Source organism: Physeter macrocephalus, chromosome 13 (assembly GCF_002837175.3).
Source record: "Physeter macrocephalus isolate SW-GA chromosome 13, ASM283717v5, whole genome shotgun sequence".
NCBI lineage: Eukaryota > Metazoa > Chordata > Mammalia > Artiodactyla > Physeteridae > Physeter > Physeter macrocephalus.
Genome location: NC_041226.1, coordinates 72,369,242 through 72,396,490, shown reverse-complemented (window position 1 = coordinate 72,396,490; position 27,249 = coordinate 72,369,242). Strand labels below are relative to the sequence as shown.

Below are 27,249 nucleotides of genomic sequence, written 5' to 3'. Positions count from 1 at the left end.
AGTGTGTTTCTCATGCCGATCGTCAGCATCTTCTTGGAGACAGATCTTTTGTAGACGCGTAGATATACTCGAGAGTGACGATGATTAGCTATTCTGCAGCTAATAGATATGTTCTGTAAATTAAAAAGACAAACTCAAATGAGAACCATATTTTTAAATGTAAATATTTATTTCTTAATAATCTCTGGGTTTCCAAGGCTAACACTGAGGTTTTTTTCCTAAAATTTATTTTATTATTTTTCTAGAATTGTCCCCAATGTTACTATTTAAGAGACTAAAGAGCAGGCATTTCCTGAGATACTGAGCAGGCTTTTTCCTAGTCACTCTGTTGATGATAACTAGAGAAACAGTGTCCACTGCTGGCAAATCAGATAATTGCACCATATTTTTACATAGAGCTGCTCTATGTGAGGAATAACATGTTGACTTCACCATTGTGCGTTTTCAGGTAAGGGTTTTAAGGTATATATCCTGAATGGATATCACTGGGGTTTTAAAAAAAACGTTAGTTTTCTACTAGGCCAGTCATTAATTAATGATTTGCCGCTATAAATCTAAGAATACAACCTAGTAACAGTTCCTATTTTAAGATAGTTGAGGTTTAATATATTGAAAGAGTAGAAAATATAATTTTCACGAAGAAGTTTGTGTTTAGTGGTATCAAATAAGCAAAGTCAATTATCATCTTACAGTGATGCAATTGAATTTTTTTTTTGATCATTTCAAGCAATAATTCACCAGAAATTTACCTGGGTTTTTTCTTTTCTGGACATTTATCATAGGTCTAGAAGAAGAAGAGGAGAAGATTATTGGAATGGGATTTTTTTCTTAATTTATTCAGAATATTTAAGGACAGCTCAGTTTGTTAAAACTGTGAAACACAATATGTAATCTAAGGATTTAATGTATTTAACTGGACAATTGGATAAAAACCTAACTAGAAATGGCCTCTTTTCCAAGATTTCTACGTGCTTTAGAAAGGCTTCCGGGATTTCAGTGCCAAAACCAGGCAGCAGAGGGCCCAGCAGATTGTAACTCTGAGAATATATGTTGAAACTGAGGACAGATTTTTGCTCCTTTTATATTTCTCCTTAAAATTTGTATTTGTCTACGGTAAAAGCTAGAGTTTTATTTATTTATTTATTTATTTTTGCTACAGGAAAAAAAAAAGCATTAAGATGCATGGATAAAATGGTCTTATCATGTTGTTAGAATTTACAGAAATCAACAAATAGCGATCTCTTCTAGTGGGAGAAATCTAGCTTAGAGAGTTAAAAGCTAGTGTAGAATTTCAGCATTTATTAGCTTTGAGATTGAATAGCTACAGCTATCACAGAGAGCATACACCCTTCGAGACAACTATACCTATTAATGAAGATTGTTAAATTATGTGGAAATACTGCAGCCCTGTCCCCTGCTTTGTGACGAAACCCAGGTTTTTGAGATTTGAAGCTGTAGGCCTCTGGGCACCAGGACTGGGTAGGCTGATAACATCAATCTCTCCACAATGTTGCTGCTTCCAGTTCACGAGGTTCTCTGGTGACTCTCAAGGTCTCACTTGACCTGAAGGATCAGGCTGTGTCCCCTTTCTGCGTCTTCCACGTGACTTCTCCTGGGAGTTTTATCTCCCCAAGGACTTCATCTGTTCTTACCATTTTCTGTTTTTCAGATTCTCCCACATGTAAATTTTATTTGCAGTATTTCATATGTATTTATTCATTGATTCACTGAACAAATCTTTTTTGAATTTGGCTTTAGTGTCAGGTGCTGGGAACAGAGCAGTGAACAAGACCTGCGAAGCCTCTGCTCTGGTGGAGGGAGAAACATCTCAAGTGTGTAAAGACAAAAATCAAGGCAAGCTGTGACACTCAGACCAGACCTCTGCGGACGAAATTAGATGTGATCGAAAGAGCTCAGGTAGTTAGTTACTTGAGATTGGCAGTTACTTTAGATCGGACAGTCAGGAAGAGCTCTCTGAGCGGGTGATAATTGGGGTGGAAACCTGGATGACAAGAAAGGTTAGGCCCTACCAAGTATTTCAGGTAGAAAAAGGCAATTTATTCCATAGCCTCAAGCTTTGTGCGTTGGAAGAATAGAAAGTAGGCCGCTGTATCTCCCTTTACTGCTTTCCAATTCACCTTGGAGAGGACAGGTGAGCACAGGGGAGTACTGTTTTCATTCATCCCCCACTGGAGAATCACGGCTCCCTTGAATGCCTGTTTCCCTACACACTCCCAGAGGAAGAGGTGACTTTGTTTCACCCTCCCAATCACCCTTTTACATTGTTCTTCTGCACTTTTTTTTTTTTTTTTTTTGCCACCCCGCGTGGCATGCAGGAATCACCCTTTTACATTGTTCTCTTCTGCACTTTTTTTTTTTTTTTTTTGCCACACCGCGTGGCATGCAGGATCTTAGTTCCCCGACCAGGGATTGAACCCGTGCCCCCTGCAGTGGAAGCGCAGAGTCTTAACCATTAGACCGCCAGGGAGGTCCCCCCTTCTGCACTTTAAATCCTGTGTGTGAAAGCCTGCTTATCTAGGTGTGCTGATTGTTGAGTTTCTAGCTCTAGCCCACCCAAGGCACACTTAGTGCCTGCAAGGACTTGAATCAAGATCGTTCAAAGCAAGTCCTCTATTCTGCAGGTCCAGAGAGCTTAAGCGACTTGGACAAGGCCATTTTGCCAACTTAAGGAGGAAAAGAGTCCAGGAATTCGACGTCGCATTCCAGAGCTCTTTGAGTTACCTTGTTTTGTCTCCTACAGTACATCCCTCTGCGATGTTCCCTTTCTCCCCTCTCCCCACCTTTAAACCTTCCTCTTGGATCTCATGGTTCTTTCACTTTCTGACCCTTCCCTTCATACTGTTTCCTACCAACGCATGACAGTTCTTTGCCCCATTTCCATTTAATGGGAGCATTTGGTGGCCTTTGGACCCAATAGCTTTTTTCCCCCATAAAATAGATTGAATACAAAGAGTAAGGCTATACCCCCGTTGAATTCTGCTCACATGGAGACTTTCAGGTGGGTAGTGCAGTTGTATAAAAACCACTGGCATCTGCAGTCTGTGAATCCGGAATAAAGATGGAAGACTGTTCCGTCAGTGTGTGAAGAGATTTTTACAAAGCTTTGTTACTCAATATGCAAATGCAGCCAGGACCAGTGGTGCATTTAAGTGTCCTGAGTTACTTCTAGGGGCCTTCCTGGCCGAATTCTAACTTCTTCACTCAACTTTTCTAAAGGTCAGAGTTGGGCTTACAGTAGGAGACAATGTACAGAAAAGATGTACTTTCACTCTTGGGGTCACAGAAAGTCAGACAAAAATGAAGGAGGGGGTGGACTGAGAGGGCTACTTTGAGCCATTTCTAATCATCGTTCAATGAGCCTGTGTACTGGCACCGTTAATAACTCTGAAGCTTTTTCCAGGAGGTCTGGAGAAGCCCTGCCACCAACACTCAGAGAAAAAGAGGTCAAGGTCGGAGGTCTGTGAAATGCACAGAATTATACTGAGCAGTTATTTCTCTGGATCTAGAAAGTACAACTCGGGAAAAGTTAGAAATTGATGGAGAATCTGAAACTCATCAGACTTTGTTAATTCATCAAATGTTCAATGTTCAACCATGACTTTACCAAGCTATCCTAATTACTGCAGGTGCGCCAGCCCCAAGGCAGCCCCAAGGCAGAGGCGCCAGCCCCAGCCCCAAGCCTCGGCACTGTTCCCATTTTTGGCGGTTGACTCCTTGTTATGGGAAGTAATATAAGATGTTTAGCAGCACTCCTGGCCTCTACCCACTAGATGCTCAGAGCCCCTGTCACTCCTAGTTGTGACAACTAACAACATCTCCAGACTTTACCATATAAGCCCCTGGGGGGCAGAATCTTCCCCGTGGAGAACCACTGGCTCCTGGATAAAGGTATTCCTTTTTCTCAGAAGGACGATTCTTATTTACTATTTATGTCCTATCTAATCCTAGAAAAGAATTTCAAGAAGCTTATGGGAAAAAACACAGTTTGGCATATTTGTTAGTTTAATGACTGAAGATTAAATAATATATAGTGGTGAGAGAGAAAGTCATACCAGAAATCTAGGCTGAAGATAGCAATTACATTTAAAGAATATATTAAGCTTTGTGATTCCAAGGAGACAAATTTAAAAGGAAAATAAGTTACATAAATATTATGACAAATGAAAGGAAAAAATAAATACTAGTTTTATTTGAATGAGGTTTTCTTTCTGGCCTGGACTTTATTAGGAGAAAGATACCATGATGTTATTTTAGTAGCAATTTGTATTAGGAGCTAGATGAATATCTTTCCCATGTTCCTATTCAATATCAACCCAAGAAATAAGAGCAGGAGGGAATAATTGTAAACATTGATTTCGCAAAAACGTTCTTCACCAGATGTTCATCATAATTAATTTTAACAGTGCTTGACTAAGAAAAACAATTCCCGGTAAATACACAGGGTGGCCTCTCTCTGTGCCACTGAACTTCATTGCTGTGCATTCAGCAAATCGCTAAAAGGGGCCTCTGGTCCTGTGGGGATGGTGCTCTATGTGCACAGATCGGCTTAGCTTCCAAGACCAGACTGTGAAGTCACAAATGAAAACCTGATGATTTGCCTGTTCTTACCTCCATGGAAGTCAACACAGCAACACCTTGCTGGCAGAACCGGTGAACGACCTGACCTCTGTGGCACTTGTCGAAATCCTGTATAAAGCCATCCCCTGGTCTAAGCAGTGCCACAGGTGTGAAGGCTGGCCTTCTTGACTTCAGAGTTTTTCCATTTAACAGAAGAGTGAGTTTATTTTCAAACAGTGTATTCATTTTCTAGGGTTACCATAACAAAGTACCACAGGCTGGGTGGCTTAAACCACAGAAATTTGTCTTCTCATAATAAATTCCCTTCTGGAGGCCGGGAATTCAATGTCAAGATGTCACGTTTGGTTTCTCCTGAGGCCTCTTTCCTTGGCTTGAAAATGACCACCCTCTAGCTCTGTCTTCTCATGATCTTTCCTCTGTACACACATCCCTGGTGTCTCTCTTTTTGTCCAAATTTTCTCTTTTTATAAACCACCAGTCAAATAGGATTAGGACCCACCCCAAGGGCCTCATTTTAATTTAACCCGTCTGCAAAGGCTCTGTTTCCAAATACAGTCACGTTCTGAGACGCTGCGTGTTAGGGTTTCGACGTGTGAATCTGGAGAGAGCACAATTCAACCCATACAAAAAGCTTCCACGTGAACGTCGCGTAAGTGAGGAATTATTCTGATGTATTCATTATCTTCATTTGGTTCCATTAATTCATACAAGGAGATAGATGCAAAGAGAGAACTTTATCCGCGGTGACAGTGGGTGTCAGATCTTCTCAAGCGTCCTTCAAGGTTGAGGAAGGCTTGGAGGTGCTGTGACAAACTTAAGTGCCATCCTTTCAAGCAAGGGGAGTTTATGTGTGTTTCAAGTTGTATAAAACGTTCTTCATTCTGCTGGTGTTCCAGGGACCCCCATCCTCACCCTTTTAACCTGGCCTTTCTGAACTGATTTATTCTCATGTACTCAGTGATATTCCTGTCTAGAAAAAGAACATGAATTTGCAAACATCCCTGGAAAGTAAACGAAGGCTCTGTGGGAAGGATTTCAATCGTGTATTCTGGGAGTATATTCCCTCATTCGTTCAGTCGTGTATTCTGGGAGTATATTCCCTCATTCGTTCAGTCGTGTATTCTGGGAGTATATTCCCTCATTCGTTCAGTCGTGTATTCTGGGAGTATATTCCCTCATTCGTTCAGTCGTGTATTCTGGGAGTATATTCCCTCATTCGTTCAGTCGTGTATTCTGGGAGTATATTCCCTCATTCGTTCAGTCGTTCATTTATTTTTTTGTCAGCATGATATTTATTCCTTCATAGATATTTTTACTGCCTACTTTTGGTCTGGATGGATGGATGTGTGTGTGTGTGTGTGTGTGTGTGTGTGTGTGTGTGTAAAACATGTTTTTTGTTTTAATTTAAAAAGTTTTCAGGATATTTTTAGGTATGAGTCTCTCTCAGTTACTTTTCCCTGGAACCCAGTGAACCCGTTTCATTCTCTCAGCTTCCCCTCTTCCCCTCCCTTTTTGGGACATTTTCTTTCACTGTTATCTTCAATGACTGCTTCTTCTTTGATTGTTCTGGATTCTTCTTTAGAAACATAATTCTTGGGCTGAATCTCTGTTCCTGGTCTTCCAGAGCTATCATCTTCTTTTTTAATTACTGTATTTTATTGATTGTAAGAAGCGCTGTATTTGATGCCCAACTAAGGAAGACAGACTGCTGTCGATTAAACTATGACACAGTGCCATAATTACAGTCCTGTGAAACTGGTAAGTTGATCACACCAGCTTCTTTCTTGTTTTGACATTCATTTATTCTTCCAACAAATATTATCAACAGTTTCCAGCGTGTACTAAGTATTAGTGGTAAACAAACAACATGACTCCCTTTGCTCTGGAAAACGGGAAATGTAAGACAGAAGAACTACAGGAAGAGAGCAGCTAAGCTCCCTGAGGATAGACTTCTCCTGCGGATTTGGCATGGTGGCCCAAGGATCTGGATCTTTTAGGTCAGACACTAATTAAAATATTTTATCCCGTGATTTCCACAGCCAGCTGAATTGCCAACATTTTGTCATCCCCCGCGCTCTGCCTCTCGTATGGAGAAGGATGATACCGGGGACTGGTGTCGCTGAATTTGGTTCTGGAAATTGTGGTGACGCTGTTACTCAGCACTGCGTCAGGGAATGGGGCAAGGCCTGAAGCATGACTTTCAGGGCCCCGGGGGAAAGTGGCAGGATTAATGCATCCCTCAAAACTCAACTCTTCCCAGAAAAATGCTGCTAGAAGTGAGCTTCCAAGCACCTTGAAGTTCTTTTCATTCCATTACCGCATAAGTTCTCATGACCTTCATGGTGTGGGCACTAAGAAGCAGCTCTGAGCTGGTCTCAGGAGGCTCAGACGGTGTCACGCTGCAGCATCCTCGCTTCCCCAACTGGGGAGTGGAAGGGACGGTCTCTGCTTTGTAAGGCCGTCTCAGGATTAAGAGGTAGTGTATGTTATGGGTCTGCTACTGAGCCTGGCACTCAGTAAATGTTCGTTTATGCAGGATGTTTGAGATCCTGGCAAGACCTTTCCATCACCGCCACCCAGCCTTCAGAATCTCCCCTTCATTGACCTGATGCAGGACTGCCAATATCTTATTCTTTTGAGATTATACAATATGGTTAAAAATGTTTTATTAAGAATGAAAACCCCTTACCTGAGCAGGAGAAGGGCATACACTTAATGCTTTTTCAGATTAACTGGTCACAGTAGCTAGATGACAACTTAGAAGCCCCACGAGGAAGAGACACTTTGCTGGACATCTGTATATCTTTGGGGTTTTATGTATCTGCGTGTGTCGCGGTTGTGGCTGGGGGCAGCTTGGGTATCAGGACCAAGAAGCACTGGGCAGGTCTGTTGGTAGGTTGCCAGGTTAGTGAGCACTCATCAGCGGGGACCAGGGGACCAAGTGGCTGCTCGAGACGGCTCTGAGGGCGTTGAAAGGGAGATCCTGGCCTCCTAACAACTCAGTCTCACAATTTGCCTGAATCTAATTGTAAAAAGTGATAAGCTTCCCACTGCCATTTCAACTTTAGTAGGAAATGTTTTATTAAAATATGTTCTCGGGAATAAGTGCCTTTTCTTTTCTTTTACTTCGCTGTACTGTGTCTATAGCTCCATAATGTCCTTCTGTATCTCACTCAGTCGAAAACAAAAGCCAGAACTGAGTTTCCTTTGTCACAGTTTGGACTGTGGGGCTACCAGCCACCCCCAGGAAGACATTATATCCCCCCAGTCTCCATCCAGTGTCAGAGGATCTTTCATGGAGATAGTGGTGTAGAGGGCGGGGCAGTGTGGCCTTCCAGCCAATCTCCGTCAGCCACGGTTGTTCACAGGACTGCCGCTAGGGTCCTCTGAGTAGGTGCTTTTGCTGTTGTTATTTGTTTTCTTCTGATAGAACTTAATTGAAGTGTAACATACACAAAGTAAGATGCAGATGTTTTAGTGGTACAGCTCAGTGTATTTGGGCAAATGTGCACATCCCTACCATCATTATCAAGGCAAAGAACATTTCAAGCACCCCAGAAAGTTCCGTCTTGTCCTTTCCAATCACCCCCCTGCCTCAGAGACAGACTCTTCTGATGTCTATAGGTAACGTTTTCCACTTTTTAAATGGAGTCGTGATTGTACTTGTTTGTGACTGGCTTCCTTAAGTGTCCAACATCATGTTTTTGAGGTTGATTTGTTATTGTGTGTACCAGAGGTTTGGAATTCTTTTTAACTGGGGAGGAGTCCTTCTTCACGGGGTATGTGAATATACCACAGTTTGTTTTCCATCCTCCTATCACTGGACATTTGGGTTGTTTCCTTATGTGGTGTTTTGGAGAACCAGCTGCCATCAAGTACCACTGCAGCTTGGAGACTGCTTTCTGCTGTTGCATGGACCACATTTATTTATCAAGTCAAGGCTTCTGTCTTGTGAGTCACTGACTTATTCAAGGTCTACCTCCTTGCCTTAGTGATGAAGCAAATTAAAAGTCTGAAACTTGCAAGTACTCAAAATGTTTTTTATCTTCCCTTTGCTATTAGAAAAGTCACCACTTGAGAATATTAACCAAGTTGGTCATGGACGTCTATCGTTTCATGCTTTGCCAGCAATTGTAATCCAAAGTAAATTACTTGTGAAATTAAAATGTGTTCTCTACTCTGAGTCATAGTTGTAGAAACCAAAAACAAGTATGTATGTAGTATGCATATTTATGTACCTAAAAGCAATAATAATACATAGACTAATATTCAGTTACTTAAACTGTAGAGAAGATTAGAATAGTATGTGAAATTAGAATCATAAACTAATTAGATAATACACCAATATATAATTAATAACATTAATTCAATCTGATTCAACAGACATATTCACAAAAGACAATCTGAAAATCTTCTATTAGTCAATTTCTGATTTATTGCTATTAAAGCATTTCCTCTATACGCAATGAGAAGTTAGAGCTGAGCAGAGAGTGCGTTCTGACTACAAACACATACAAATTGTGTTTTACGGGAAAAGGGCATCAGTAATTTTGGTTAGTTTTAATGTATCTGTTTGAACATGTTTTGAGGGATAAAAGTAACTTGGCCTTTAAAATAATAAGAAGAAAATATATAAAATATCACCAATGATATTAATGATAATTCAGTCATTTCCATGTTATGATCAATGAAAAGAGATGGAGATGGATACTGTGAAAAATTAAGGCTAAAAAGGATTGAAAAGGGAAAAGAAACAAAGGAGAGAAAACAGGGCTTCGGGGGTGTTACGATAACTGGTTAGCTGTTCCGTCTTTCTCTCTGCTTCTTTTGTCCACCTCACCAAAACTGATCTCAAAATCATGTGATTACGGTTTTCTCTTCCCTCTAAATTTGTTCCCTATGTTAAACACTGAGGAAAAATGTTTTGACTAGAATTTTAGAACCTGATTCTTGCCCTCAGAATTCTTCTTAGGTACTTTATTTTTTTTAATTTAATTTGCTATAATTTAAAAAAAAAGAGAAGCTTAGCAAAAGTGAGTAAGTGCAACTGATTGACAAATAACTTCAATTATAAAAACAAAACAAAACAAAAAAGCTCCTTCATTTTAGAAAACTTGCCTGTGACGTATTTCAATTCAGCCGGTAGTTACAAGAGATCCAAGAACCAAAGTTTGCCCAGAACCATCCCATGAAATTCTGTGATGATATTGCTTATTTATGTATTTATGGTTTCCTTTTTTAAAAATCAGAAAAAGAACCTGCCTCTTTTCCAATGGGCCAGACTGTCTTCCATTAAAGGACTTTTTTTTCCATGTGCGAAAAATTGCAGAGCAATGCTACAGATCAGCATATGAAAGAAAGAATAAGCTTCCAGAAAATCTTGGAAAGATATACTCTTAATTTTAATGGAATGTTCTGATCATTTACATAATATCGTAGTACTTGAAATGGATCTTGGAGAGCTTTTAGTGAAGGTTCTCTATATACTTAGGACCCACCCGCCACCCCCAAAGATTCTTTTTTTTTAGGTTTCTTGTGTGATTCCCGTGAACAGCAGCTGTCGAGCTCCACTGGATTAAAATAATAAACTAATTTATGTAGGAAATGATGTGAAGAAGACTTGAGGTGCTAAAGGCAAGTCCAAGCTGGGTCAACCTTGTTCTTCAGACCCTCAGCACAGTGAAGGGTACTGAAATCTCGACCCTACTTGTCTCTGCAGTGTGCAGCTCTGATCTGAAGGTTTAACATGGCCATCAGCGCCCTGTCCAGCTTACCCAGAGGAAATCCACCTTCCAAAGCCATGCACCAACTGCCACTGAATCACTTCTGAGGCCAAACACGATGCCAGGCTCTGGGAGCGTCAGGCATGCGGAGTGAGCAAAGCAGACAAGGTCCCTGACTCAGTGAAGCTGAAAATCTCTCTGGGAGAGGTTTTAAGAGAATTAAGATAAATGCAGCCTCATTTTGAAGTCTTAGTGTTTGCAACTAAAGAGAACATCAAAACGTATCCTTGGAAGAAATGGCAAGGACAGTGAGTGTAAACTACTAATTGAAGTGTCAATGAAAGGTCTAGAGAAAACATGGGTGTTAAGACTTGGCTCTGAGACAACGTGAGGGTGGACGTAAGGACTTAGGAAGCCACGGGCAAGGAAGCAGAGAGGCGAGAGTGGAAGGGTTCCCTTGAGTTCGAGGGACAAGCAGAAAAAGTCAATAGACAAGCAGAAAAAACCTTTAGGTTTTGTATGACCTTGGTGACAGCTCTCATGGGTTGGTCAATGTCATTTAAGAGTATGAAAGCTAGAGGGACAGAAATCAATAGTGTTCTGTAATAAAATACTTAAAGATGGTCACGTGGAAGAGGGAAACATTGTTTTCCAGTGAGCAGTACAAAATCAGGCTTCAGGCCCAATACTGGGAAGGGCCTTCTAAATTTCAAGCCATCTGGAAAGGAGAGGGTGACATTGGATCTGTTGTGTCCTCAGTCCACGGAGGGTGCCAGAGGAAATCAGGCATCCCCTGAATGGTGTTGCTAGAATAAAACAGGACTAGATGGTTTGAAGCCTCTTTGGTGGAAATGCTGAGCGGAAGGGTAAATGTGAATTTAACAATCTAGTCTCTGGAACTCTGTGTGGAAGAAATTTTTATTTCCTTGACAGACCCAAAGGGTTTAGCAATATTTATTTAACTGTGTGTGTGTGTGTGTGTGTGTGTGTGTTTTAATCTAGACTGAATTGTCAAGGACTGTTACAGTGTAAAATAATTTACCTCTGTGAGGAAGGTGAGGTTGAACTGTTGATAACATCTAGCCAGGAAAGTTGATGGAGAAAACTTTGCAAGTGACTGAGACCCTCTAAGGTAAAAAGAAAATGATTGTATAACCATACAGAGAGAGCATCATGAGAACTGGGTTTTCCAATGACAGAGTAGCATTTCTGTGTTTATCAGTACAGCATTAATACTGGGATATGGGGCCTAAGTGTGTTATAATTAAAATTGGGTCTGTTTATCTAGGAGACAAGGAATGGCCATAAAAAGAGCAATACTTTAGTGCAGGAAATTACTTTTGCTCTTTATGACACCAGACCTTGTGAACACTATCAACCCTGAATTATATTCCTCATATCCTAAAAATCTATATTGAAGGTTGTCTTAAAGATTGCAACTTGATTTTTCAAGGAAAACAATGTTACTCTTTTTGTTGTTTTGTTTGTGCTTTTAGAGGGATCTTACTGGAACAGTAAAATTTTATATCTCTGAAAGCAGAAGGGGAAAAGGGAAAGATTTTGATGTTTAAGAATTCTAAACACAAGCCTTTTGATACCGTATAAATAGAATATGTTCTCACCTTAAAAGGAGTAATAAAATTAATTTCAATTTAGAAGAAAGAACAATCTAATCAGCTAATGATATCCACAGCTAAACGTAAAGACTTTCTCCTTTGCATATGTGTTGTCCTCCTATTTCTTCTAAATCAATATCTCTGTTTTTAAAAAGGCAACATTTTACGGTTATGAAGTTAGCACATGCTCCTTGGGAAAAATTGGGGGAAAAGTACAAAGAATAAAAAATATAAACAGCTATAACCCACCACCCACGGATCAACGCTGTGAATACTGCCCTTCAGTCTATTTTATGTGTATGTACATATGTTTAATGACATATGTCACAGAGATACTGTCTTGTGTACAATTTAACTACAATGACCCTGGCTCTCAGGTTGCTAGAAAAGTGTGGATAAAGGGCAGCATGAGAATTGTGACATGACATGAAAATAGTCAGGTGAGTAAGTGGATCATATCGCAAACATACATGGAAATACATTACTCTGTGTATCCTTACATAATATTTATATGCTCAGCCGGTTCTAGTGCTGGTGCCAGTTTCCCCCAGTAACTCCCAGTATGGTCACCAGCTAAGGCTCTTTGTACTCTTCCCTCCAATACGGATTGGGCACTGTTGGTGTAGGAAACGGTTTTCACTTAACTGCACATGTGCGGCTGTGTCTTAACTTGGGGTTTCTCTCACTTGACACTTTCCTTCTGGAATCCCCAAGCCCCTCTCGTGTACCTGGCAGAACACCTGCTATCTTTTATTTATTTATTTATCCATTCATTCATTTATTTAAATCTCAGCTTGCTGTGTTACTATTTCCAGGAGACCCTTCCTGACCCCCACCAGGTGGGCTGGCTCCTCTTCCCACTTTTCTTGTGCAGGCTTTACACTCTGAATCTCTAACACTCAGTCCCGCGTATGTATGAAGCCATCTTCCGCTATAGTCTGAGCTGCTTGAGGGTAGAATCACTTTTTATTTCTGTCTGAATACTGGGTCAAGCATAGGGATGGAGAGTTAGTGCCCCATCGATCTGTTAATGGAGTGAATGAGTGGATGGATGAATGAATGGAGGCTGATTATGTCACTTAAGACATATGCCTGTATGAAACCTATCTTTTTATGAGAATATTGACCGAAGGGGGCCCATTCTGCAAATCAGATGAAGTAATTCGTAGACAACTCGGGTTCTTTAAGAATAGTGGGTGTATCTGCAAAAAAAAAAAAAAAAGGGCTGCACTTAACAGAAAGGAGAGAGGAGATTTGTGTTCCAGAATTGTCTGGGGACCGTATAATGGGCAGTCTTCTCCAGTGTAGCCAAGCTCTTCTGAGAAGTAAGAGGTGCAATGGACAGGTCATCGCACCTGACAGCAGGAGACTCGGAATCCAGGCCTGGAGCTGCTTCCAGTTAGCTTATTACAGTAATTCCCTGACATACAAACCTTCAAGTTGCGAACTTTCAAAGATGCAAACGTGTGTGCCATCAGCGTCAGGGGTGAGCGACATTGCAGCTGGCCCTCCGTTCCCTATTGCTGACGACCCTTCAGCTCTACCATCGCCCACCTGCTCTCCCCCACTCCAGTCAGTAACTCTTCTTGCCTGTCCACTCGATGCCAGCCCCTGTGTGCCAGCGGTTGGACTGTACTAGTGTACTTTTCAAGGTGCTGTACTGTAAGATTTTAAATGTTTTATTTTTTGTGTTTTTGTTTTTTATGTATTATTTGTGTGAAAACTATTATAAACCTATTACAGTACAGCACTCTATAGCCGACTGTGTTAGTTGGGTACCTAGGCTAACTTTGTTGGACTTACAAACAAATTGGACTTACGAACACGTCTTGGAATGGAACTCGTTTTGTGTGTTGGGGACTTACTGTAATTAACTGACTAATTAACTTATTAATTAACCTCCTTGGGGTTGAGTTTATTGCTCAGTAAAATGCGGTTATTAGACTAGATCATCTCTACGATTACTTCTCGTTCTAACTTTTAAAGTTAGGGAATAATGATATAATAACAAATTAAGATTCCAGTTCAAATCTAGAAGTGATTGGAATTGAGGAGTAAGATATGATTCTGATGCACCTATTAGTGATTTTCTCAGAAAAAAATAGCAGAAAATCGGGGGGTCCGAAGACCTCCACAAACCTCTGCCCCTTTGACCTCTTTTAGTGCTTCAAGCGTGAGAGTAGCTTCTTTCAGAGAAGGTGCTGGTTTGGTTTTCCTTTTTTTTTTTTTTCAAGTCGTTTGAAAATTTACAATGTTACCTGGGATGAGAAAGGAGGTGAGGGCTGGAAATGGGACCTGAGGGCAGGTGTGTTTTACTGTTGGGTGGAGAATTAAAGAGACCAGAAGAGTCCAGAACCCAAGGGTCTTCCTTTCTTACTGTCTTCCTTCCTTCCCCAATCACTGAGTGAGTAGCTGGGAAGCATCCGCATGTACCAGGCCCTGGGAAGGCGAGCCCTCGGGTCCGGAGCCCTGCCCTCGGGTGGCTGGGCGTGTTTGGGAGGCAAAGAGATCATCCCCGGAAGCTTGAGAAGCTGGGAGTTGGTGGGAATGCATTTACCGAGGCGGAGGGTTCAGTGCCCCTTCAGAGGGCACGTGCAGAAGTTACAGTAAAGGTCTGGGAACTAGGACCCCTGGTTTATCTGCCTAAGTGACCCGAAAAAGTAGAACGCAGCACTTGAGCATCTGTCTGGCTCTTGTAGCAGGGCACCGAGAGCTACAATCAAATCTTCATGGTATAAAGACGTGTGAAATCGCTGTCCCCTGTTTGTAGTCAGAATTCCCTGACATACACTAATCTGAGACTTGTCCTGCTAGAACGAGATCCCTGGAGAAGATCACTAAGCCCATTTTATGCGGGCGTGCACACAGGTCTATGAGCGTGACCGGGGCTCTCTCCTCCTCCGCCCAGGTGGCTGCACCAGTTAGGTATCTGGGGGAAGGATAATTCTGCTTGGACCCTTTATCCCTGTTCATTGGGAAGAGACCCATTTACTGATATGTCTCGGTGTTTCAAATTATATATATTTGCCTGCAAAGTAGAATAGCTGCTATTCCAGACTCACAGCCAAAGACTTCTTGCAACCATTGGATACTCTCATCTCTAGAAACCAGTTTCGAACTTCTGTAGGGACTCAGAGGAAGGTAAAGTGAGTGACAACATAAAAAGGGAAAAAGGGCCAAAGGAGTGAGCAAAGAGACATGTAGAGACCAGGGCCACAGAATTTGTTTATTTAAAACTCTCCGTGACGTTCTGCCTGAAATTATTCTTTGTTTCTGAGGTTCCTCCTTCTCTGTCCCTCTGTCCATATCAAACTCACTGAAAAATATTTCTGATTCCTTTAAAAAAATCTTTAACTTCAATGATACCTTTCATTTGTAGTCAGTGTCAAATCTGGAGTGAAGGCAAAATCTTACCTAAGGAGCTAGTCTAAATTTCTGAAAGGAAACAGCAATTACCTCCTATCCCTAGAGCTAAATAAAAACGAAAATGGAATGGGGAAAAAAAGACTTTCTGAATCTATTTCCTTCATTTGGTGATAGCCTCAGGCCCTGAATCTCATCTTGTAGAGCATCACATGTTTAGCTTTAGTTTTATTCAGCTCAATTCTATGGCCCTAAATCTCATGAAAGGCATGTTATAAACTCAGGGAATTAAATTCTTCATGGATTTATGTGTGACTCAGAAAATGCATCCTCAGAACCCACAGGGGAACAAAATGGCTCTGTTTCCACAACGTCTGAAAATTGCTGTACTGTTTTTTTTTTTTGTTTTCTGAGAGATGCAGTAATTAAAGTCATAAGAAATTCAGGTAAGCAGGTGGTATCAGAGAGTCCCAGCCAATAATAAGACATCATTGAGAGCAGGGAGTAAAGCAACGTGAGTGCATTAGTCAGGTTCAATCAGGTAAACAGCTGTTGTTAAAAGGATTTATATTTTGTAGGAAACAGTACTCTCATTTAAAAACTGGCATTCTGGAGCAGTTACCTTGTCCATGCTCTTGGGGTTGGGGGTGGTGATTATCAAATGCTAGGCAGGGCTCTATTTTCATGTGCTTTAGATAGAGGGTAGGCTTGGTAGACTGAATAATAGCTGTCCCCACTGCCCCGCACCAGAAGATGTCCAAGTCCTAATCCCTAGTCCTGCAACTGTATGTTTAGATGGTAAAAGGGGCTTGGCAGATGTGATTAAATTAAAGATCTTGAGCTGGGAGATGATCCTGGAGATGATCCTGGGAGATTTATCTGGGTGAGCCCAATGTCATCACTAGGGCCCTTAGAAGAGGGGGACAGAATGGGGGCAAAATCAGTAGTAGTAGATGTGACAAGAGAAGCAAGAGGTTGGAATGACACAAGGAAAGGACCCTGAGCCATGGAATGAAGTTGACCTCTAAAAGATTAAAAAAACAAGCAGTTTCTTTCCTCGTCATTTCCAGAAGGAACCAGCTCTGTAGATATTTTGAGCAAAACTCACTGAAACTGACTTGGGACTTCCTACGTCCAGAACTGCGAGAGAATAAATGTATTGATTTTAAGCAACTAAATTTGTGGCAAATTGTCACAGAAGCAATAGGAAACATATTGTAGGTTACTGAGAAGGACTCGGGGCATCAATTTAAGGATATTATTGTTTAGTTCTTAAGTACAAAGTAGGAACTAGGTTCTGCTGAACCCGCAAAATGGCATCAACTTATAATGATAACATTTCTTAAGTGCATTTTACTTTGGAAATTACTTTCACATGCAGTTTTTAGAAGTAGATTCCCAGATTAGAAGGAGATAAATAGCAATTTTTTTCAGAACCCTAAGGCTTAAGTTATTTAGCTAGACTTCCTAAAACTTTGAAAACTAAAGCAAGGATTGGTCCCAGAGGTTAGAACACTTAGAGCATGACTTAGAAGGAGGTGATCTTTGAGTTGTAAAGAGCTTTTAGAGAATATAGAGTGTAGAATATAGTAGTTTCTGATGGACTTCATGTAGCTAAAGTGTATGAATGATACACTGGCTTTTACCTCAGTGTGTTTCTTAGTCACGAAAGTGTGCCAAAAATATGAGAGCAAATTTTCATGTAATGATTTTGTTTAACCAGAAGAAATACACCAAAACTTTTAACATCAAGGTTAGAGGTGATTCTATTTATCATTTATTTTTATATTCCAACTTTTTCTTAATGAGTATGTGTTAACTTTTATAGTCAGAAATGTAGTACTGGGTGTTGTGTGTTCCTTCTTTCCCTCCCTCTACAGTTGTGATTCTTATTCTTGCTTTGGAAACAGGTCACTTTGAGAATTGGATGAAAACTGTGAACCCAGGTTCCATAAAAATGCACATGCGCCCCATTTTTTTCCTTTAGTACAAATGTCAGGGGGAATCACAGATAATCCTAAATCCATCCATGAAACTGCTGAGAGTCCTCAAATCTCATGTGAGAGTCTCCATCCTAGAGTTGGTGCTGTGACAGGTAGTCAGATTTTAAATAGCTGGATGGAGATAGCTTGGTAGAAAAATGATGTACTTAAGATCTGTTTCTTCCACTTTCTAGCACTGTAAACATAAGAGTCATTTAACAACTCTGGTACCTAACATTTATCTTAAATGGAAATCATGACACCCACTTCAATACATGTAAAAGTTCTTCACAGACTATTATACAAATATTATTTAGGTGCTTTATAATTTGAGAGAGACATAGTCTCAATTTGTGTTCAAAGAATTATGGCTAAAACCTATACTCTAATTTATTCTTAATTTCCATTGAACTATTATTGAGAAAAATTTCAAAAGTGAATTTAGGTAGATATTGTCTACATTCTTAGGGTGGTAATGAAAATAGTTTTCTAAGATTCTTGAATTGGGCATTTGTGAGTCACTTTTCTTTGGAAATCACTAATGCTTTACAATTATCTTTACCAGAGTTATGAATTTAGCTATGTGTTTTGGCACATGCATATGTGTATGTGTGTGCATATGTGCATGGGTGCACATGTTCATATATGTGTTTAGCCCATTTATACTACATACAAATAACATAATTAACCTAGAACCTTTAATTGCTATGAAAGTGACCATTCTAGTAATCATTGAATATAAATTGGTTACAATGTTAAATACAGATAAGGCTATATCATAAGTGCACACAGAATCTTTGCATTGAGAATATAAATGAAGTTCATTTCTCATTTTTTTGGAAATTGAATAATTTTTTTCTGTTGAAATATTCAATATTCTTTTTTTTAACATCTTTTTTGGAGTATAATTGCTTTACAGTGGTGTGCTAGTTTCTGCTTTACATTCTTAGGGTGGTAATGAAAATAGTTTTCTAAGATTCTTGAATTGGGCATTTGTGAGTCACTTTTCTTTGGAAATCACTAATGCTTTACAATTATCTTTACCAGAGTTATGAATTTAGCTATGTGTTTTGGCACATGCATATGTGTATGTGTGTGCATATGTGCATGGGTGCACATGTTCATATATGTGTTTAGCCCATTTATACTACATACAAATAACATAATTAACCTAGAACCTTTAATTGCTATGAAAGTGACCATTCTAGTAATCATTGAATATAAATTGGTTACAATGTTAAATACAGATAAGGCTATATCATAAGTGCACACAGAATCTTTGCATTGAGAATATAAATGAAGTTCATTTCTCATTTTTTTGGAAATTGAATAATTTTTTTCTGTTGAAATATTCAATATTCTTTTTTTTAACATCTTTTTTGGAGTATAATTGCTTTACAGTGGTGTGCTAGTTTCTGCTTTATAACAAAGTGAATCAGCTATACCTATACATATATCCCCATATCTCCTCCATCTTGCATCTCCCTCCTATCCTCCCTATCCCACCCCTCTAGATGGTAACAAAGCACCGAGCTGATCTCCCTGTGCTATGCGGCTGCTTCCCACTAGCTATCTATTTTACATTTGGTAGTGTATATATGTCCATGCCACTACCTCACTTTGTCCCAGCTTACCCTTCCCCCTCCCCATGTCCTCATGTCCATTCTCTACGTCTGAGTCTTTATTCCTGTCCTGCCCCTAAGTTCTTCAGAACACTTTTTTTTTTTTTGTAGACTCCATATATATGTGTTAGCATACGGTATTTGTTTTTCTCTTTCGGACTTACTTCACTCTGTATGACAGACTCTAGGTCCATCCACCTCACTACAAATAACTCAATTTCGTTTCTTTTTATGGCTGAGTAATATTCCATTGTATTCATTGCAGCTCTACTTACAATAGCCAGGACATGGAAGCAACCTAAGTGTCCATCGACACATATATTCAGTATTCTTTTTAAAAACCCAATTCACTGATATATCGTTAAATCGATGTTATTATCATCTCCCACAACTCATGTAGAGTTAGGAAAGATAAGTCATTGCTTCACAACTCTGAAATGAATGCTATGCACATTTTGGGTTCACTTTAATAAAGCAGGCTGGAAACCACTGAGAGTATTTTTCCAACATATTAGCCAGATTTTAAAAATACACTAGATTTGTAAAGCGAAGCCATCTGCCTATATCAATCTGGTATTGCTTCTATAGGTAAGAATGTTCACAAGTTTTCGGTACCAATAGTTTCCACTTTTTCTTTATTAAATCAAAATATTAAGTGACAATAAAATTCCTTCCGGGTTTTTTTTTAATAGATGGAAATCTGTTCCCTATGAGAAATAAATATATCCAGCAAAATTAATCAACAAGACTTTTATAACATTAATGCAATCAATTACTTCTTGAAAAATCTAACTTAAAACACTTTAACATTCATTTCGATTATCCTTTGAATCTAAAATAAAGGTCAATAATACTATCACAGAAAAAATAAAATAAGGTTTTGAACTTGAATTATAAGGAAGGGATACACATTCATTCTTAATTAACTACCTGAAAATTTGTCCCAAGTGCATCTTAACATTACTTTTTGATGTTCTTCCAAATGAGTAAAAAATGAAAAGGGTCATCAGTATTGACTAAATTCTCAGAATCACCTCATACATTTTCAAATAAAACCCATTTAATCCAGAACAAAGGATGAAAACATAAATGTCAATATATCCTTTTTAACCCTACTCAAGCTCATCCCAAATTAATTTATGATAACTTATTTGTGAAAAATGTTGGGCCTTCATATTTTATCCTTAATTTTAAGTGTTCAAAAATGATTGACTCACAGAGGGAACCATGTGACAAAATAGAGTGAGTCGCTTATTGTGTGGAGATGATCAAATAAGTAAGCAGGAAATATTTGAGGAATATTTGTTTCCACCCTATCTATCCTTCCAATTCAGACTCACAGGGAGATAAAAGAATTAAAACAACAGCAACAATAATAATGAAACTAAAGATATTTCAGAATACAGTTTCTCTGAAGCACTTAAAATCTATTTTAACCAAAAGATGTATGATGTCTAAGCAAAATACAGAGCATGACAGGGTTAGTAAGGGTACAGTCCCACTTATAGACTTACTTAGTCCCATTATACCCCATTTCATTGAGTCTAAGATGCAAAGGTGTTTTTTTAATAAATATCTCTGAAATTGATATACATCTTGTAATCTATGATGTGACATAGTTGAACAAAATGGTTTTTTTCCTTTGTAGCTAAATGATGCATCTTAAAGTCAATGGTTTCTTAGATCCGATGAATTTGGTTACATTGAAATAATGCTGTGGCAATGACATATATGAAGAAAAATAGGTAGACTGTTACTTTGTGAAAATAAGAAGTGTTAACATTTAATAATGACATCAGTGTCACAAAATACGTTCTTTAGAGGTTTTTGTTTATTTGAAGTTGAAATAATGTACTTGTTTTTAGTAAACCATACAAAAACTTACATATTTGGAATTTAAGCAACCTACTCAATAAAATAAACTAGAATATAACAAGAATGCAGAAGGCAAGGGGAAAAGGCTCTTTAAATAATGAAATCAGTATCAATAAGGCTGTTTCTTGTTTATATATTCTCCTCCCTTAGGCTTTATTTACTTTTGTATTTATAGATGATCAAATATGTTCATCTAGTTTCCAATGATTGATTCAATGTAACAAATTTGAAAAGGGGGCATATTGTCAACTGGCAGCCTGAAAGCAAGGGAGAAAACAGGATGTGTATTGGGGGGTGGGATGAGTCACAAAGATCAGTAGCATTGTCCTCTCCAATCCAAGTGAAGTCAGTCTCACAGCCTTCAGTAAGCCCCAAGAATCACTGTTGGCACTCAGAACTCAAACTACATGTTGTCTTAGGAATATAGAATGGTGATTCGGGAAGGTTGTGATAATGAACAACTTGTATTGGGAAGCCACAATATAAATGTCATTGTTCTTGGTGGAACATTAACTTACTTGAAGGTTTAGGTCTTAAATAATTGAAATGGTTATTTTAAATCGTATGTAAATATATGATTATATTGGGTTGGCCAAGAAGTTCGTTCGAGTTTTGCGTACCATCTTACAAAAACCCGAACAAACTTTTTGGCCAACTCAATATCTAATATAGAATTGTCATGGATTTTTCATATTAAATATTTTGCTGATGTTTTGGTTTAAAAGAAAATTACATGTCATGTTAAGTTGAGCCTAAATGATCAAGCAAAGTCTCGAGGACTCTCTGTATATCCTATTTACGGGGTGGAGATTGTGTATATTCCAAATAGAATTTTAGATTTCTTTCTTCTCTTAAAGAGATCAAGCACCATGGGGTAATTTATCCTTGACAGACTGGGCTAAGCAAGATTTTCTGTTCCTCATATTTGGTGTTAACTGTTTGGCTGTCTTTGTATCCAACTTCTTAATTCTTTAATCCCCTACTCTGCCTTGCCCCATTTAAAGAACTGGATATGTGACAGTCAACAAATGAGACACAAAATATGTTCCCTCTTAGGCTTGCGTTTTAAAAGAGCAAGACAGTCCAAATAAATAAGATACATATTAAAATATATATTTAAAATACATAGAATTTTTTAAAGTTGTGACTGCTATGCAGAACTTAGGGAAAGAAGAAGGGCTTGACTGTGTTTGGAGGTTGCTATTTTAGCTGTATTTGTAAGAGAAGATCTCAACTGGGATGGTAATAAGTGAGCAAAGATTTTGCAGGAGGTGAGAGAGTCAGATGCAAGAGCAAGCACAGAAGTCCTGCCATAGCAACGTGCCAGGTAGGTTGAGGAAGGCAACTGGTGAATGAAGAGAGAGAAGCAGAGATGGTGTCAGATAACAAATGAAGGTAGATGAGAGATACGAATCACATGGAGCATGACTTGTAGGCGCTGTGAGGACTTTGGTTTCTACTGAGGTGTAGGATTTTGAACAGAGGCGTAATATAATCTGATTTATACCTTTAACACTTTGGTCACCGTGCTGAAGGCATATCAAAGATCAAGGGTGAGTCCCAAGGGACCAATCAGATTGCTATTGCAATAGTCCAAAACATCATGGTGGTAGGTAGCAGTGCATATAGTGGGAAGTGATCATATGGTAGATCTATTTTGAAGATAGAGTGAATACGTTCTGTTGAGGAATTACATAAGAGGTACTAAAGAAAGAAATGAGATTAGTATGATGCCCAAGTTTTGGGGCCGGAGGAAGAAGAAGAATGGAGATGTCATTCCAGAGATGGGGCAGGTTGGAAAGCAGGTTTGAGAAAGAAGAATGAGAGTTTTATCTTGGCCGTGTTAAGCCCGAGATGCCTACTAGACATCTTCATAGAAGTGTCAGTGTAGGACTTGGTCATTGAAGAAATGAAGACCTGAGTGATGAGTTAAATGATTACCAGTAGCTATCATTTATGGAATTTGCACTGTTTGGCAGGCACTGCTGTGTTTTATATACATGTTCTCATTTAATCCTCATAATAACCTTATTGCATTATTGTGACCATTTTACAGAAGAGGAAGTAGAAACTTAGAGAGGTTTAGATGAATTGCTCAAGGATGCACAGTCAAGCCTATGATTGCTTAACTCCAATTGTGATCTTAGCTACTGTTTTATATTACCGAGGGGGGTGTGGGCAAGAGGCAGTAGAAGTGTCCCAGGTAGAAGGAACAGCATATGCAAAGTAGAGGGGCCAAAGGGAGCATAGCATCTTCTGGAGACATTGCGAGCACGGGGAAGTAGCTGAATAATCAGCCTCCAGTGAACTAATGCTTGTGTGGTACTTTACAGTTTTAGAACTCTTTTCTCAAGGGCACACATATTCATCTCTGTGAGGGAGGGAAATGTTTTTATTATCTCTATTCAGTGAGTGGGGAAAGAGCCTTACAGAGCTAAGTTCACAAATTTAGTCAATTATGAACCAAAGTTTGACCTTGGACTTCTTTTGCCAAAACAAAATAATTTTTACATTTCTAATTACTTAAAATCTTTTCAAGTACCCACTTCGGAGGTGAGGAAATATACATGGGAATACATACATTTTGATCTTGAAAAAGACACGGAAATTGGAAAAGAATTTCCGAGATAGAAATGAGTGATCTGGGACATCATGACAATAATAGCTGTCATTTTTAAGCACTGAGGATGTACCAGACACTGGACAAGGATCTTTACATTCATTTACTAAATTTAACCTCACAAGAATTAAAAAGGAGATTTTTATTATCATCTCAGTTTTAGAGGTGAGGAAATTGAGGCTGAGAGAAACTGAAGCAACTCACTGGAGGTCATTATAGAGCCAGGATGGAGCAAAATCCAGAAATGAGCGAGACTGTCTGAAATCAGGGTTCAGACTCCTGACAGGTTGGTCAGGAGACACTCTACCTGGTCAGTGCTATATTGTTTGTTTTTGTACATTCAAAGGTGAAATGAACGACACCGAGGCGGTTCTCATGAGTGTAACATTATTTTCTGAATTACAGCAAGGTATGGATTTCGGTTCACCCGCCCTGAACGGTTTTCACCGTGGTTTTTTGCACACGCTTTTATCACAGTTTAAGACAGCAGATGGCTCTCTTGCGTTTTCTTTCGCTTACCTCTCTCTGTAAACAACTAAACAGCGTTTTGGGGAGGTAAAAGGAAAACGTAGAGATTAAGCTAAAAGACCCTGATTAGCCCAAGTGCTGCCCCCCACCCCATGCTCCCTTAAAACCAGAAACCACCTAAGATAGAAGCGTTTAAGGCTTGTGAAATTCACACTCTTGAGTAGACGCCCCGAGACTGAGGAGTCCGCTGTTTCAGGCGCTGCGCCAGGGGTTGGAATAAATCAGCAAAGAAAGAGTATTTCTTGGTTCTCAAAAAGCTGAAAAGCTTCATGCTCCAAGGTGGGTTATTAATGCCAGTGGAAGCCGTGAGGATTAACTTCCTTCCCGCCTTGGGTGGCTTGGGGTGGGCAGCGGAAAGCTGCTTTTAAGGGCAGAGAGTATCGGAGCCTCTCGCAGCCAGCAGCGCGCCCACGCTCAGGGGAACCTGCTTGCTCTCCGCGCGCCCTGGCTGTGGCCGGATCCTTGTCCGCGGTGCTGAACCGCAGCTGGGCGTTGAAGGGAGGGGTCCGAAGGAGACAGAAAACAGACCTTCCCTTGGATTATACAATCCAAGGAACTGGGGAGAACCCTGAATTGTAAGAAAATGCCTGGAAAGAAAAGGATTAACACAGCTATAAGAAGAAGCAGCTTAATCTCACTCTGTTCAAATTATTATACTACACACATATATCACGAGGATTAAAAAAAAAAAGCAGCTAACTAGGTTATGTAATTTGGGGCAGTTGTACTAGATTGAAAAGGGTCATTATACTTAACATTTTGCTTCTTTGAAAAACTCATTACTAGCTTTAGGTAAATACGTTTGCTTTAATGGTAAAGTCCTTCGGAAATTCCAATCTGTACCGTCTGAAATGTCCAGATAGCCACTCTTCAATAATGGAAGGTAGGAGTAGCTACTATTTCTGTTCAATACGACTTATTTCGGTGAATTTCTTAAAAGAAACACTTGAATAGCCTTTTATTAGATGTATCCATCTCCGCAAATGTCCTTCCCTTTTAAAGCAAGAGCATGGCAATACTAAATACACTTAGTAAACATGTAAGAACAAAGACATGTAAAACAGAAAAAAAAAAAAAGGTAGACATTCAGCAAAATAGTAAACACACCCTTTTTTCTTCACTTTTTCTATCACATAGGAGATTAAGGATTGCAAATTCCTGGGAAAATTACTCATGCATATTCCTTTTAATAATCATAGTTATTACATATATATAGATTTCATGTAGATAAAACATGGTAAGGTGGGGAAAATAAGCTTACAGAGTATGTTCTTTAATGTTAAATAGTATATACATTATCCTAAAGCCAATGATATCTGCATTGGACCCAAATCTACACACTCCTCTTAGATGAAATTCTCTTCCCCAAGAGAGGCTTATTAGTAAATACAGTGAAAAACAGCTGAGCACTAACTGCTTCCTTGGAGAGACTGTGGGTAAGTTCCCTAGAGCAGAAGGTGTCTAGCCTCCCTGTAATCAGCCCTTGTCTGAACTTCTCCCACTTGCCTGGTTGCACGTCTCTGTAGTACTTTACTGCCTATTCCTGAGGCAAAGAGAAAGTGGGTGTTGGTTCAGAACTGCTCCCAGGGCTGCCTTCCGAGTGTGTCTCTCCTCTTTCCAGCTCTAAAGCGGTCACCAGAAAAGTGATTGTTACAAGTACCACTTATCAGATGAGTTTTCTTTCCTCCGTTCTTCACACTGGATTGCGACAAGTCTAGTATGTGCGTCTCTTTTCTTTCCCTTCTTGGAATGATAAGCAAACAGTCGAAAGGGAAGAGGAAAAGGTAAGAAGCCACAGGAGCAAACGCTACTCATAATTCTGTGGCTCGGAGTGTGTCCTAGGAACCAAGGATCTGTATTCATGCAAGCACGAATTGTTTCTCTCCCAACCTCCTTTTCTAGGGTGCTCTCCACTTGCTCCCCTCCTCCTGGACCTTCCTGTTTGGGGTTATACCCATGACAGACTGCTGCCAGGACACAGACAGGAAATCAAGGAGAAGAGGCAGCAGCTGTTGTATTTGAATTTCAGACACAGTTCATACGCTTTGCTCCCTGGCTCCCTACCCAGGGACGCCAAAGACGGCAGCTCGAACTGGAGTGGCCCTCAGTCTGGCTGCTTTCTGTTGTCGCTGGAACGCTGTGACACCCCGCCCGCCCTTAATATTCTGTGGTGGCTTCGTCAACATTCCGTTGCCGCTGCCATCTCTTCCTCCAAGTGCTAGAGAGCAAATTTGGGAAGGGGGTCTTTCCACACCACCTCTCCACGTCTCGTCGCCTTCCCTCCTCCCTCTTTCTTGCTCTGCTACGGTTTCAAAATGACAAGCCTACTTTTCCCGGGAGCAGAAGGGAGAGTCCAGCAAGTTTGGGTGGATTAGGCGGGGAGTGGAGGCGCCTCCCTCCTCGGGACACACTCCCCTCCCTCCCAGCCTCCCTCCTCCCCGCTCCTCCTTCCCGGCTGGAGAGGCTCTGGTGGGGAAGGGATTAGCGGGGAGGGCGGAAACCACTTCGCGTGCCAAGCGCGGCTGCGACTTTCTGTGGACCAGGAGGCACGTTAAGATCCAGAAGCCCTCGCTAAGCCTCGGAAGCCTCGGAGACCTGGCGAGTTTCATCCCAGCGAAGGCGCACGGATAATTCCTTCAATTCCCCCCGCTTTGGCTCAGCCTCTCGGCACCCCGCCCCCTGCCAGCCGTTTTAGCTTTCTTTTACAGCATTATTAGTGTTTTTAAAAGTCATTATTATATATACCTTTTTCTTTCCCTCTGAAGACTGGCAGAGGAGGGGGACGGCAGGGGAGGGCGGCGGCGTGGGAACGGAGCGCTCTGATTAGAGATCTCCGGGGAGAAGGCTGCGCTCTCCAGATGCTGATCTCCAAAGCACTTGACGGTCACCGGCGGACCCCGAGAGCGGGCGGCAGCGGCCGGGGGGCGGCTCGAGGCCGGCGCTGAGCCCTGCCCGGCGCGCTCTGGGCCGACCGACGGCGGGACCCGGCCGGCCCCCGCCCTCCACCCCTTGCCCGGGAAGAAGGCGGCCGGCTCGACCTCCCGCCCGGGAGGCGGGCCGGGCAGGAAGGCGGCGCGAGCGGCGGCGCCCGCGGCCCCAGCCCCAGCGCCGGCTCGGACGCGGCGGCGGCGGCGGGCACGACCTCGGGCTCCCGGCGTTCGCCCCGCCGCGCCCCGGGCGCATTCGCGGGCCCGGCCCCGCGCTCCGCGGAGAGGGCGATGGGTCCCAGGCGGCACTGAGCGCTCCCAGCCCGGCCCCCGGCCCTGCGGCCTGCCCTCTGCGCCGGCCCTTCCCGCTCCTGCGTCCCCAGCTCGCGTCCCC

At 40.9% G+C, this 27,249-nt stretch overlaps 1 protein-coding gene across 3 annotated transcripts in view; it reads left to right on the top strand.

Moving 5' to 3' along the window:
• FGF14 (fibroblast growth factor 14) overlaps window positions 1-27,249 on the top strand; it is a 662,452-nt gene that overhangs the window by 443,438 nt on the left and 191,765 nt on the right. The gene's annotated exons all lie outside the window — the stretch shown is intronic.